Source organism: Heterodontus francisci, chromosome 31, assembly GCF_036365525.1.
Source record: "Heterodontus francisci isolate sHetFra1 chromosome 31, sHetFra1.hap1, whole genome shotgun sequence".
Lineage (NCBI taxonomy): Eukaryota > Metazoa > Chordata > Chondrichthyes > Heterodontiformes > Heterodontidae > Heterodontus > Heterodontus francisci.
Window position 1 is genome coordinate 33,007,322 of NC_090401.1, and position 13,994 is coordinate 33,021,315.

General features: G+C 40.2%; 1 protein-coding gene across 6 annotated transcripts in view; it reads right to left on the reverse strand.

Moving 5' to 3' along the window:
• The window catches only part of rhbdl2 (rhomboid, veinlet-like 2 (Drosophila)), an 85,243-nt gene that overhangs the window by 63,855 nt on the left and 7,394 nt on the right, over positions 1-13,994 (reverse strand). The window contains exons 1-2 of one of the 6 annotated variants that reach the window (XM_068011242.1): positions 3,203-3,473; positions 1,002-1,089 (exon numbers count right to left, since the gene is read on the reverse strand). The exons of 1 other annotated variant lie outside the window; for it this stretch is intronic. The gene's annotated coding sequence lies outside the window, so the exon portion shown is untranslated. 4 more of the 6 variants (XM_068011243.1, XM_068011244.1, XM_068011241.1 and 1 more) reach the window with 4 other exon arrangements.

Consider the following 13,994-nt stretch of genomic DNA (forward strand, 5'->3'; position numbering starts at 1 on the left):
CTGGCCAGACAATGTGTCTCCACCTCAATGCATTGGAGTGTAGGGTATAGTGATGCAAATTGCGGTGGCCATCTTAGCTGCTAGCAGTCACCTTTCGGCTGTTCCTTTATTTCTTTAAAAAAAATTTAATTCAGGTTTCTGGCCAGTGGATTAAAAAATCATCATTCAGCCTAGCACACGTTTGTGATAGTCAAAATAATTCCTTTTTTGCAAAACTTTTTAAATTTTACTGCAATATATATTCATCTCCTCTAGGCCTTTCACCCCTAAACAAGAGCGTACCTAACTTTATTTGAAGCTGTGATGTCCTTTGGTTGACCAAAAGTTTAATTATTATAGTTCAAGAGCCCTATCTCAGGGGAATGAGCATCATGGAGAGGGAGGGAAGGAGTTAAATCATTATCATTTCACTTCAGACATGGGCTGGAACTTGCAACTTTTGCAACAATACAGAGCAGGCAGTAGCGGATCTGACTTGAAAAGGAAAATCGGATGGCGTGTATAATGGGCGGCTGATCTAATACCAACCGTTTTACACCTGCTGCAAAGTTGAAAATTCCACCCATGGTTTCAAATGCAATTTAGACAGATGTAATGGTGATCTGTTCTCTCTGTCATCCATAATGTTCTTAGGTGAAATGTGTTTGCCAATCTGAAGGTACAAATGTAGAGCACAAAATTATCCAAATTTCAGCATGATATAGTATTAAAATGATGGTCTTATTTAGAAAGATCCACCAGGATGCTGTGGTGTGGGAAACTGAAATGTCACATTGATACACCTCTTCCAGGATTGGGATTTTGAGCATTGTTACAGCAGATGTGAGGGAAATTTACTCCGCTTCTAACGTTAGGAATACTTGACTTTGGAGCAATTGATGACCACAATGAGTATTAATAGTGAAAAGGTGCCCACTCTCCAGCATGGACCACTCTCAGATGATGAAATCCATCAGCATAATATTTTTATAACAATTCCTACATCTAAAACAAAATGGTACCTTTCCACCATTCACTCTTGAAGTACTTTTTTCAGTATCACACAAATGGTATGCTTATAGGACAGATCCTTGCCTTCAAGTTTTAGCACTGTAATGGGCAGGAATACAAAGAGCTGAGATCAACACTATGAAAAGATAAGCTGCTGTACCAAAATTCACATCTGATGTAAAAACCAAATGAAACCAATCTGGATACTTATAAGCGAAACCATGCTATCTATTCTTAACATAGGAGTTTGAAGTGGGATTTAAACTACAGGAGCAGATGAAATGGGAGTCAGTTATTTTTACTAATTTATCACCAGCTGGGGAAATTGACTTTTCCTCCAGATATGATAGAAAATGCCAGAGGTTACTTGTGAAAAAGATGCATTACCTTCCTGTTTCCTCAGCATTTGTTTAATGACAAATTATATAAAGGGCATTTGCCAGAGAAAATGAACAGTGGTTTTCACTGCACAAATCTCAAATTATGCGCATTTCTTTGCTGTGGCATTCAAGTGCACTTACTGTTTAAATGTGCAGCAATAAATGAGGTGAAGTCATCTTATGCACCTTGGGGATGATTTTCTACATTAAAGGCACTAGATAAATACAAGATTCTGTTAGTATCATCACATTTGTGATATATTGGACTTAAGCATCTTAAACTTAGTTTCTGGTCATCCTTTATTTGCACACTGATGATATCTCACTGTACCTTTTCTTTCAACCCTCTACTACCTCCATGCTGTCAAATGCTCGTCTGACATCAAGTCCTGAATGATTCACAATTTCTTTCATTCAACATTGGAAAGACCAAAACCATCATTGTCAGCTCCCACTACAACTCCATTATTTCACCATAGAATCTATTGCTCTCGCTGGTCACACTTAGGCTGAACCAGATCATCTGCATCTTACCATAATTTTCAGCTCTGTATCCTATCCAACACCAAGACCATTTATCTCACCTGCAACCTTGTCTGCTTTTGCCCCTACTTCAGTTCCTCAAATGCAGAAACCTTATGTATGTCTGTCACTTCTGAACTTGCCTACACAAATATTCTTCCTGCTGACCCCCAATCCTCTATCACCTAGAAACTTGAACTTGTCTATGAAGTGCATCCTATTCCACAGTAAGTCCTGCTCAACCATCACTTCGTTCCTCCCGATGTATACAATCTTCACATTCCCAAAACATGCAACTCTAAATTACCGGTCCTTGTCTATAACTCCATTCATTGCCTTGCTCCACCCATCTCTAATCTGTTTCAGCCCTATATCCCTTCCTGAAGCCTCTGTTCCTCTGAGGCAGCCCTCCTGTGCATCTTCCCTTCCAGACTTCAATGCCTTCAGATGCTTTTGTCCTCCCTTCTAGAACTCTCTCTTTATACCTTTCTGTCTCTGGATCCCTCTCATGCTACCTTTAAAACTCTCCTCAAATTCCATCACTTTGGGCTATGAATATACTTAGGCAAAGAGCACCCATCAAGGTGAGGAATCAATATAGCTTAACGAGAGAGGAGAGGGCAATAGTGAGAAAAAAAACGAGGGGGAAGGTATCGGGGCTTTTCATAAGAATCTCAATCACTTTCGGTATTAATCATTACCTATTCCACATTTACACAAAAATGGTACACCTCTAATTGGCTTTAGATCCAACCTTTCGTGAAGAGGTAGGTAGCGTTATCCTCTATTTCTATTTTTAGGAAAGTTTAATTAAAAACGCCAACTCAGCCATTGCAGCTTTTGATCAGTCTACAAGTTATTGTATTAATACATTTATTGCCGTCTATCCACAGTCCTCTCAAGAAAGAAACTAACCCTGTTTTGCTCTCATTCGCTCTTGCTCCACTTCCTGGGCGAAACACATCGGTTGCTATTTTTAACTTTTCCTGTCATCATTGTAGTACAATAATGTTCGCATTGAGGTTCGCAAGGGAAGCTAGCCGTCAAGATTAGGACTACAACTAAAATCCATAACTAAACATTTTAATTTATTTTAATTTAAGAAAGCAACGTTGAGTAAACCGTCTCACAGCTGTAATATCTGTTGATAATTTCCTTCCTGCTGGTTATAGCTTTGAACGAATTAAAGTAACAAGATTATCGCGAATTATAAAAGATTCTCACTCGGTACTTACAATTAACGACACTGAGAAAGAAGAAATGACGAACTGTTTTACGCCCTAAGTGAAACAGTTTGAACTCTTGTTTACCTGGATCAGGTACTTGGTGCTCTTCAGATTTTTTTTCAAGGATTTCCTTTCAAACGCACTCAAAGGAGATGGCGCTGAGAATTTGTAACCGACATCCACTAAGTGCTCCTTGCTGCTTACTGAGCGCTTTCCACACACTCTGTAATCTTTCCGAGCCTTGAGTTTATTCGTAAATGTTTTGATCAGTTTTCCAGCCACTGAAACCAAGCTGATTGGTTCATACGGGAGCGAGAAGGATTTATAGAGGCTGGGTGAGCTGTCAATTACCTGATGTCTCTCAACATAATCCCTTTGCACTCCCAGGAGGAAGTAGCTTTCAACAGTAAAAAAAAACTTTAAAGATCACAAATAACACGGGCTGACAAAATGTTAAGCAACAAAAAGGTACAGGACAGCAATCTGGCTGTACCCCTTGTGATGCTATTACACTGAAATACAATATTTTGCATTTTGGCAGGGCAACTGGCGAATAATTTAACAATCTTCTTCAAAAGGGTGTTTAGCAAAGTCTCTGCTTTAGGAGGCAGAAGAGGCATGCGATCTTGCGCAAGTGACACCCTTACATTCTGCATTTCCAGAATCACAATTTAAAACATTATATAAATTGTTTTAATAAATTTTAAATTGCTTTCTTTAAAAACAGTGTTCCATAATCAGTTCGAGACTGATATCCTACATTACAACAGTGACTACACTTCATTGGTTGTAGAGCGCTTTGGGACGTTCTCAGGTTATGAAAGGAACCATATAAATACAAGTTTTTTTTAATTTATCTTGTGCTTTCTATCACAAGTAATGGCAAAAGTCAATAGAAAATCATGAACCATCTGATGTTTTCCCGGCTGCAACGTTTCCTCTTTTTCCTTCCCTCCTACAGTTCCACAACTGCTGGCGGCCCTTTGTTATTTCGCTCTAATGGACATTTCCTTATCTAAATTGGACAAAGTCATCAGCAGACTGTTCAATGTCAGTGTTAGCTATTCTGTCCATACACATGCATTTCCACCAAGGATAGATTTAACAGGGAGCTTTCATTGCCACTCGGGATGCTGGGATAGCCAAGGTCTCCACCTTTCTCGTTCTTCAGAAGTAAAGCGAAGCACAAATTGTCACATGTGGAAAAAGGAGGCAGAAAAAAAGAAACTTAAAAATACATATTTTTGAACCATGGAAACGTAGTTTCTGAAACGTGTGAACAAAATACTGCGTGGGCAAAGTGAGCTATGGTAACTTTTACACTCATGGAACTGCTAGATGTGTCATTCAAAACTGTGTTGGCAGCCCAGTACATTGATAAAATTATTTATCAAACTCTGCTCCCTCACCATCCTAACACATACTTTTGACATTTAAAATGCTACAATTTTTAGGATAAATTATAATTTAAATTTCAATGATTTAAATAACCAATATGTCTGTTCAGGAAAAGATTTGATGCAGCACTATTTCAATACATTTATTAAGATTTTACTTATATGTACACATGCATTGAATAAAAATATCTATTCTGACCATAATGTTCCATTACAATTTATACCTCAAGGATCAAACCCAATAAAAACACAATGCGTGACACAAATTGTTTGTAGAACCTTGCCAAGGAAATAGCACAATCTTATTTTGTCTTCATTTTCTGCCAAGTACACTATAGATTTCCTGCGTTAATCCTGACAGTAGTGTGCTGTTGCAATTTTTCATTTTTAAAAAAATTTTAAAGCACTGATTGCTCATTACAAACCTTATTCAGTTTGGTTCATTGATTTAAGTTGCTAATGGCCACATCAATGCAAATATTGTGGTTTCTGTAATCAGACTAAACTCAGGGCAGAACAATGCAAAATGTGTAATGACCAAAGCCACATCTGACATATCAATTCTGATAGCTCTGTTTGAATTCTTCCTTATATTTATGATATAGTATAGACAGGATGAGACAAATAGCCTCCTTCTGTGCTGTATTATTCTATATCCTTTATGTTAGGGGTGTCCAAACTTCTTGTCTTCATAGTCCACTCAGTTGCTTAACATGAAGTCCATGGACTGCATACAAGTTTCCTAATTAAACCCTTCCACCTGTCCATCCCCTCTACTCCTTGAAGACCCTCCCTAAAATCCATTTTTGAGCAAGCTTTTGGATATCCCTCCTAATATCTTCTTCTATGGATCATCAATTTTTGTCTCAATATACCTCTGTGAAGTGCCTTGGGATGTTAAAGGAACTACATTAATGTAAACTGTCATTGTTGTGCCAAAACCATTGGTAGCATACTTAGGATGGTCCTGTGTTGCTGACACTTTTCGCATGCTTTTGATGCTATGTCTGTTTTCTCCTTCCTGCCTTCTTTAATCTTCCCATTCAAGGTGGCACATTTTGCTCCTGCCCCTCCCTTTGCAGTTCAAGTTGTTAATATTCTGCCTTTCTTCCCAATTCAAGCTGACACTTTTCTCCACCTCCACTCGGTGCAAGATGGTATTATATCCCTTAGTCCTCTGAGTTCAAGGTGGCACTCTTCTCTGCCCCTTCAATTTCATACTGACACTTTCTTCCCCACACCATCCCCTCACTTCATATTGATATCGTTACCCCTGCCCCAACAACGTTATATAGGTATTACTCCCTTGCTAACTGCAGCTGGTAATGTTTTCACCCTCCAATATTACACTGGCACTCTGTCCCTCCTCCAATTTCACTCTGAAACTGGTTTCAAACTTTGTTCCCTATATTAATAATTTTTTTTAAATTGCTGAGTTCCCTCTCAAACACACATAAATAAAATAAATTCAGCCGATTTTAGAATATAGGACATAATATAAATGAAAAATGAAACAATGGCAAAAATGCAATTTTGTTTCACAATGTATGTAAAATTACATATACACCAAATCAACAATCACAAGTATTATAATAAAAACCTTTCTTTTGGTGACGTTGCCACAGAGCAAATTGACAAATCATGCTTTATCTTGTTTTGGTGTTTAATGCAGAAAATGATTTGTGTTATTGCTTCTAGAGACCAGACTTCAGGTATTTTAGACCTCAAGAATTTTAGATATTAGTAATTTTCTATTCTTCATAGGAGTGGGAAGGTAGATGGCTTACAAACAGCAAGTTATGGTATACTCTGTGGATACATAATCCTGCTGAAGATAAAAACAAATTCGGGGAATTTTAGACACTGATGTATGCTGTGAGATACAGACACAGGTGAGCAATGGGAGGCCTGCAAAGAGGAGTTCGGGTACAGACTAGACACATTCCCATGATAGCAAAAAGGAAGGGCATCTAAAGCTCAAACTCTCTGAATGATTCAAAGAACAGATTAGCGAGTAACGTAAAAGAGAACCCAAAAATCTTTATAAACATAGAAAAAAATAAAAGGACAGTCAAAGGAAGGGTGAGGCTGATTAGGGACCGAAAAGGAAATATTCTTATGGAGACAGAGAGCATAGCTGAGGTACTAAAGGAGAATTTTATGAAAATATGAATTAGGAGCAGGAGAAGGCCACTCGGCCCCTTGAGTCTGCTCCACCAATCAATAAGATCATGGCTGATCTGATTGTAACCTCGCCCCCACATTTCCACATACCCCGATAACCTTTCTCACCCTTGCTTATCAAGAATCTATCTACCTTTGCCTTAAAAATATTTAAAGACTCTGCTTCCACTGCCTTTTGAGGAAGAGAGTTCCAAAGACTCACGACCCTCTGAGAGACATAATTTCTCCTCATCTCTGTCTTAAATGGGCGACCGCTTATTTTTAAATAGTATGTTACGACCGAGGCGGGAGTAATGCATTGTCAATTCAGTCCCATTACTCCACAGGTCACAGCATATTATTAAAGTTTCCCACCTACCGGAAATTAGCCAAATTAAACACTTTATTAACCCCCAGAATAAAACACACCAAACCAGTTAGCTTTAAACAACAACTAACCATTTATTGATTAGCTAAATCTTAAACAATACTGAGATAAATCTATGTCTGAAAAGACTTTATAACTTCTTATTCCTCCTAACCCTCATACGCACACACATGCATTCAAAAAACAATGGTTAACTGGTTTTTAAAATGATGTTTTAAATTAGAGCTGTTTCTTAGGAATAAATAAATTACTGGATTGGAAGTCTTGGTGGATTACATTCCCGATTCGGTGAGGTGTCCCAGAGTCAAATAGTTAGATGCCACTAGAAGTCTCCAGGCGAGTTTGATGAACAGTCTATAATGGATAGGCATTCAGGGTACTTTAGGTGCAGTAGGCATCACACAGGTTTGCGTCTGCCTGCAATGAATTTGGCCTAACCATCAGCCTCAAGAAAACGAACATCATGGGGCAGGATGTCAGAAATGCTCCATCCATCAATATTGGCGACCACGCTCTGGAAGTGGTTCAAGAGTTCACCTACCTAGGCTCAACTATCACCAGTAACCTGTCTCTAGATGCAGAAATCAACAAGCGCATGGGTAAGGCTTCCACTGCTATGTTCAGACTGGCCAAGAGAGTGTGGGAAAATGGCGCACTGACACGGAACACAAAAGTCGGAGTGTATCAGGCCTGTGTCCTCAGTACCTTGCTCTACGGCAGCGAGGCCTGGACAACGTATGCCAGCCAAGAGCGACGTCTCAATTCATTCCATCTTCGCTGCCTTCGGAGAATACTTGGCATCAGGTGGCAGGACTATATCTCCAACACAGAAGTCCTTGAAGCGGCCAACATCCCCAGCTTATACACACTACTGAGTCAGCGGCGCTTGAGATGGCTTGGCCATGTGAGCCGCATGGAAGATGGCAGGATCCCCAAAGACACATTGTACAGCGAGCTCGCCACTGGTATCAGACCCACCGGCCGTCCATGTCTCCGTTATAAAGACGTCTGCAAACGCGACATGAAATCGTGTGACATTGATCACAAGTCGTGGGAGTCAGTTGCCAGCATTCGCCAGAGCTGGCGGGCAGCCATAAAGACAGGGCTAAATTGTGGCGAGTCGAAGAGACTTAGTAGTTGGCAGGAAAAAAGACAGAGGCGCAAGGGGAGAGCCAACTGTGCAACAGCCCCAACAAACAAATTTCTCTGCAGCACCTGTGGAAGAGCCTGTTACTCCAGAATTGGCCTTTATAGCCACTCCAGGCGCTGCTTCACAAACCACTGACCACCTCCAGGCGCGTATCCATTGTCTCTCGAGATAAGGAGGCCCAAAAGAAAAAGAAGGCATCACACAGATCTTTCAACACGGAGTATAACAACAGGTCTACTTAGATTTTGAATTAGCAGTCTATCAGTAGAAACTTTACTGAGTTTCCAGAACTCCCAGAAACACAAAAGACAACAGAAAGTCACTCCTGAGGCAGAGACTTCTTAGAGACAGGAGTAAAAAGAAATTTGCTACCTCCAATAATGCAAATATTCCTTTCCAAGGGTCTTTTCCTCTTTAGGTGAAACACCACCTGTAGGCCAATGTAGATTTCCTGCTGAGAGAGACAAATTCTTCCATCCTTCAGGAGAGCACGCTTTGCTAGTTTGCCAGTTCAACTGGTTCTAGCCAGTCTTTACACACAAAGTGATACAATATGGCATGTGACCTCTCTCTCTCTTGCTGTTGTTTGTGAAACAGGCTTGCAGCTCACACTGTTCCCAGAGAATATAAAAACTACTCTCAGTCTTAAAGGCACACAGACCCCCTTTAGTTTTTAAACTGAGAGAAAAATACACTTTCACGACAAGTGACCCATAGTTCTAGATTCTCCCACAAGGGGAAACATCCTTTCCACATCCACCCTGTCAAGACCCCTCAGGATCTTATATATTTAAATCAAGTCACCTCTTATTCTCCTAAACTCCAGCAGATACATGCCTAGCCTGTCCAACCTTTCCTCATAAGATAACCTGTCCATTCCAGGTATTAGTCTAGTAAACCTTCTCTGAACTGCTTCTAACGCATTCACAACCTTCCTTAAATAAGTAGACCAATATTGTACACAGTCATCCAGATGTGGTCTCCCCAATGCCCTGTATAACTGAAGCATAACCTCCCTACTTTTGTATTCAATATCCCTCACAATAAATGATAGCATTCTATTAGCTTTCCTAATTACTTACAGAGACATGGTTACAAGATCAAGTTTGTGTAATCCTGATAGTAAAGGATGGCATAAGGACATTAATAAGAAGGGATCTGGCCTCAGAAGATCATGAAGTAGAATCAGTTTGGGTGGAAATTAAAAATAGCAGGAGTCAGAAAACACTGCTGACAGTAGTGATATTATTGGTCAGAACATTAAATGGGAAATTATTGGAACATGTAAAAAAGGTATTAATTGTAGGGGGACTTTAATCTGCTTTTAGATTGGAACAATCAAAATTGCAACAATGGTCTAGAAGATGAATTTGTCGAATGCTTTTGTGACAGTTTCTTGGAGCAATACATTGTAGAACTGACTAGGGATAAAGCTGTCTTAGATCTTGTATTGTGTAATGAAGCAGGGTTAATAAGCAATGTCATAGTAAAAGATCCACTGGGAAATAGTGATCGTAATACCATTGAATTTCATGTCAAGTTTGAAAGTGACACATATCAATCAAAAACAAGAATCTTAAACTTAAACAAACCTAATTATGAATATATGAGGGGAGAACTGGCTAAGATTAATTGGGTAGATAGACTGGAAGGTATGGCAGTAAATGAACAGTGGGAAACATTTAAAGAAACAATTCCAAGGGTTCAAAGACATTCCGTTCAAAGACAAAAACTCATCAAGCAAGACCCATCCGTGGCTCACTCAGGAAGTTAAGGAGAGTATTAGACTTACAATGTTGCAAAAAAAAAAGTAGCAAGTCTGAGGATTGGGAGTGTTTTAGAAACCAGCAAAGGGACACCAAAATGTTGATAAAAAGGGAAAAAATATATAGAATGAGAGTAAACTAACCAGCAGTATAAAAACAGGTTGCAAGAGCTTTTATAAGTACATAAAAAGGAAGATAGAGAAGCTAAAGTAGACGTTGGTCCCTTAGAGGCAGATTCAAGAGAAGTCAACATGTGGGATGAGGAAATGGCAGAGGCATTGAACAAATATTTTGTGTCTGTCTTCACAGTAGAAGACACAAGTTCTATACCAGAAATAGGCAGTAACCTAGGGGCTAAAAAGAGTGAGGAAATTAAGGATATTGATATCAGCCGAGAAAAAGCATTGGAGAAACTTGAGGGATTAAAATCTGCCAAGTCCCCAGGACCAGATGGCCGACATCCTAGGGTTCTAAAAGAGATAGCTGCAGAGATAATGGATGCACTGGCTAGGATTTTCCAGAATCCCATAGATTCAGGAATGATCCCGTCAGATTGGAAGTTGGCAAGCGTTATGCCGCTTTTCAAGAAAGGAGGTAAAGAGAAAACAGGGAACTACAGGCCAGTTAGTCTGACATCAGTTATTGGGAAGATGTTGGAAACTATTGTTGAAGAAGTCTTAACAATGCACTTGGAAAATCATAGTATGATTAGAACAAGTCAGCATGGTTTTACTAAAGGGAGATCCTGTTTGACAAATTTATTAGAATTTTTTGAGGATGTAACTAGTAGGGTAGCAAAAGGGAAACCAATAGATGTAGTATACCTGGATTTTCAAAAAGCATTTGATAAGGTGTCACATGAAAGATTAATAGACAAGATAAAGGCTCATGGTGTTGGGGGTAATATATTAGTGTGGATAGAGGATTCGTTAACAGACAGGAAGCAGAGAATGGGCATAAGTGGGGCATTTTCAAATTGGCAGACAGTGAATAGTAGGGTGCTGCAAGGATCTGTGCTGGGGCCTCAGCTGTTTACACTCTATATTAATGACTTGGATGAATAGACAGAGAGTAATGTATCTATGTTTGCCGAATATACAAAGCTCGGTGGAAAGGTAAGCTGCGGGGAGGATGTAGAGAGGCTGCAAACAGATATAGACAGGTCAAGTGAGTGGGCAACAAGATGGCAAATGAGTATAATGTAGCGAGGTGAGCAGTTGTTCACTTTGGTCATAAAAATAGAAAAGCAGAATATTTTTTAAAAGGAGTGAAACTGGTAAATATTGATGTTCAGAGAGACTTGGGGGGTACTCGTACAAGGAACACACAAAGTTAACATGCAGTGCAGGAGGCTATTAGGAAGGCAAATGGCATGTTGACCTTTATTGCAAAGGGAAATGGAATACAGGAATAAAGAAGTCTTACTAAAATTGTACAGGGCTTTGGTGGCACCGCACCAGGAATACTGTATGCAGTTTTGGTCTCCACATTTCAGAAAGGATATACTTGCACTGGAGGTGGTGCAGTGAAGGTTTATTAAATTGGTCCCTGGGATGAGGTGGTTGTCCTGTGATGAGAAGCTGAGTAAATATATTCTCTGGAGTTTAGAAGAATGAGAGACAATCTAATTGAGACATACAAGATTCTGAAAGGGCTTGATGGGGTAGAAGCTGATAGATTATTCCCACTGCTCAGGGAATTTAGAATGCGGGGATACATTCTCAGGATAAGGGGCCAATCATTCAGGATTGAGATGAGAAGAAATTACTACACTCAAAGGGTTGTGAATCTTTGGAATTCTTTACCCCAGAGGCCTGTGGATGCTCCATCTTTGAAAACATTTAAGGCAGGGATAGAATCTCAATCGTTACAGTGCAGAAGGAGGCCATTCGGCCCATCATGTCTGCTCCGGCTCTCTGAAAGAGCAACTCCCTCAGTTCCATTCCCCTGCCTTCTCCCCATAACCCTGCACATTTTTCCTAATCATATAACTGTCTAATTCCCTTTTGAATGCTTCAATTGAACCTGCCTCCACCACATTCTCAGGCAGCACATTCCAGAACTTAACCACTCGTGTGTAAAAAAGTTTTTCCTCATGTCACTTTTGCTTCTCTTACCAAATACTTTAAATCTTTCCCCTCTTTCTCTCAATCCTTTCACGAGTGGGAACAGTTTCTCTTCATCTACTCTGTCCAGACCCCTCATGACTTTGAATACCTCTATCAAATCACCTCTCCACCTTCTCTTGTCCAATCTATCTTCATAACTGAAATTTCTCATTCCTGGAACCATTCTCGTGAATCTTTTCTGTACTCTGTCCAATGCCCTCATGTCTTTCCTATAGTGCAGTGCCCTGAATTGGATGCAATACTCCAGCTGAGGCCGAACTGGTGTTTTATACAAGTTCAACATAACTTCCTTGGTCTTGTACTCTATGCCCCTATTAATGAAGCTCCAGATACTGTATGCTTTATTATCCGCTCGCACAACCTGTCCTGCCACCTTCAATGACATGCACATACACACCTAGGTCTCCCTGCTCCAGCACCCCTTTTAGAATTGTGGCCTTTATTCTATATTGTCTCTCCATGTTCTTCCTACCAAAATGAATCACTTCACATTTCTCTGCATTGAACTTCATCTGCCACCTTGCTGCCCATTCCACTAACTTGTTTATGTCCTTTTGAAGTTCGACACTATCCTCCTCACAGTTCACAGTGCTTCCAAGCTTCAGATCATCTGCAAACTTTGAAATTGTGCTCTGTACACCAAGCACCAGGTCATTAATATATATCAGTCCCAACACTGATCCCTGGGGAACTCCACTACAAACCTTCCTCCAGCCCGAAAAACATTCATTAACCACTACTCAGCTGGTCTGGCAGCAGAGTCAACGTTTCAGATCAGTAACCCTTCATCAGTGTTCTGATGAAGGGTCACTGACCTGAAACGTTAACTCTGCTTCTCTCTCCACAGATGCTGGCAGACCTGCTGAGTATTTCCAGCATTTCTTGTTTTTATTTCAGATTTCCAGCATCTGCAGTATTTTGCTTTTACATTAACCACTACTCTTTGTTTCATATCCATGTTGCTACCGTCCCTTTTATTCCATGAGCTACAAGTTTGCTCACAGGTCTGTTGTGTGGCACTGTATCAAATGCCTTTTTTGAAAGTCCATGTACACCACATCAACAGCATTGTCCTCAGCAACTCTCTCTGTTACCTCCTCAAAAAACTCCAGCAAGTTAGTTAAACATGATTTTCCCGTAAGAAATCCATACTGGCTTTCCTTAATTAACTCGCATTCGTCCATGTGACCATTGATTTTGTCCGAATTATTTTTTCTAGAAGTTTTCCCACCACTGAAGTTAAACTGACTGGCCTGTAGTTGCTGGGCTTATCTTTACACCCTTTTTTGAACAAGGGTGTAATGTTTGCAATTCTCCAGACCTCTGGTGCCACCCCCGAGTCTAAGGAAGACTGAAAAATTATGGCCAATGCCTCTGCGATTTCCACCCTCACTTCCCTCAGTATCCTTGGATGTATCTCATCCGGCCCTGGTGCCTTATCCACTTTAAGTACAGACAGCCTATCCAATAGAGTCAGAGTTATACAGCACAGAAGCACGCCCTTTGGCCCAGCGTGTCCATGCCGGCCATCAAGCACCTATCTATTCTAATCCCATTTTCCAGCACTTGGCCCATAGCCTTGTATGCTATGGCATTTCAAGTGCTCATCTAAATACTTCTTACTTCCTCTATCAATTTTAAACCCCTCTAGTGCCTGACTTACCTCCTCTTTCAACATTGCCTGGGTTGCATCGTCTTCCTTGGTAAAGACAGATGCAAAGTATTCATTTAATACCTCAGCTATGCCCTCTGCTTCCATGTGTAAATCCCCTTGTGGTTCCTAATAGGCCCCACTCCTCCTTTTCTCACCCTTTTACCATTTATATGCCTATAGAAAACATTGGGATTTCCTTTAATGCTTGCTGCCAGTTTCTTTTCATGCT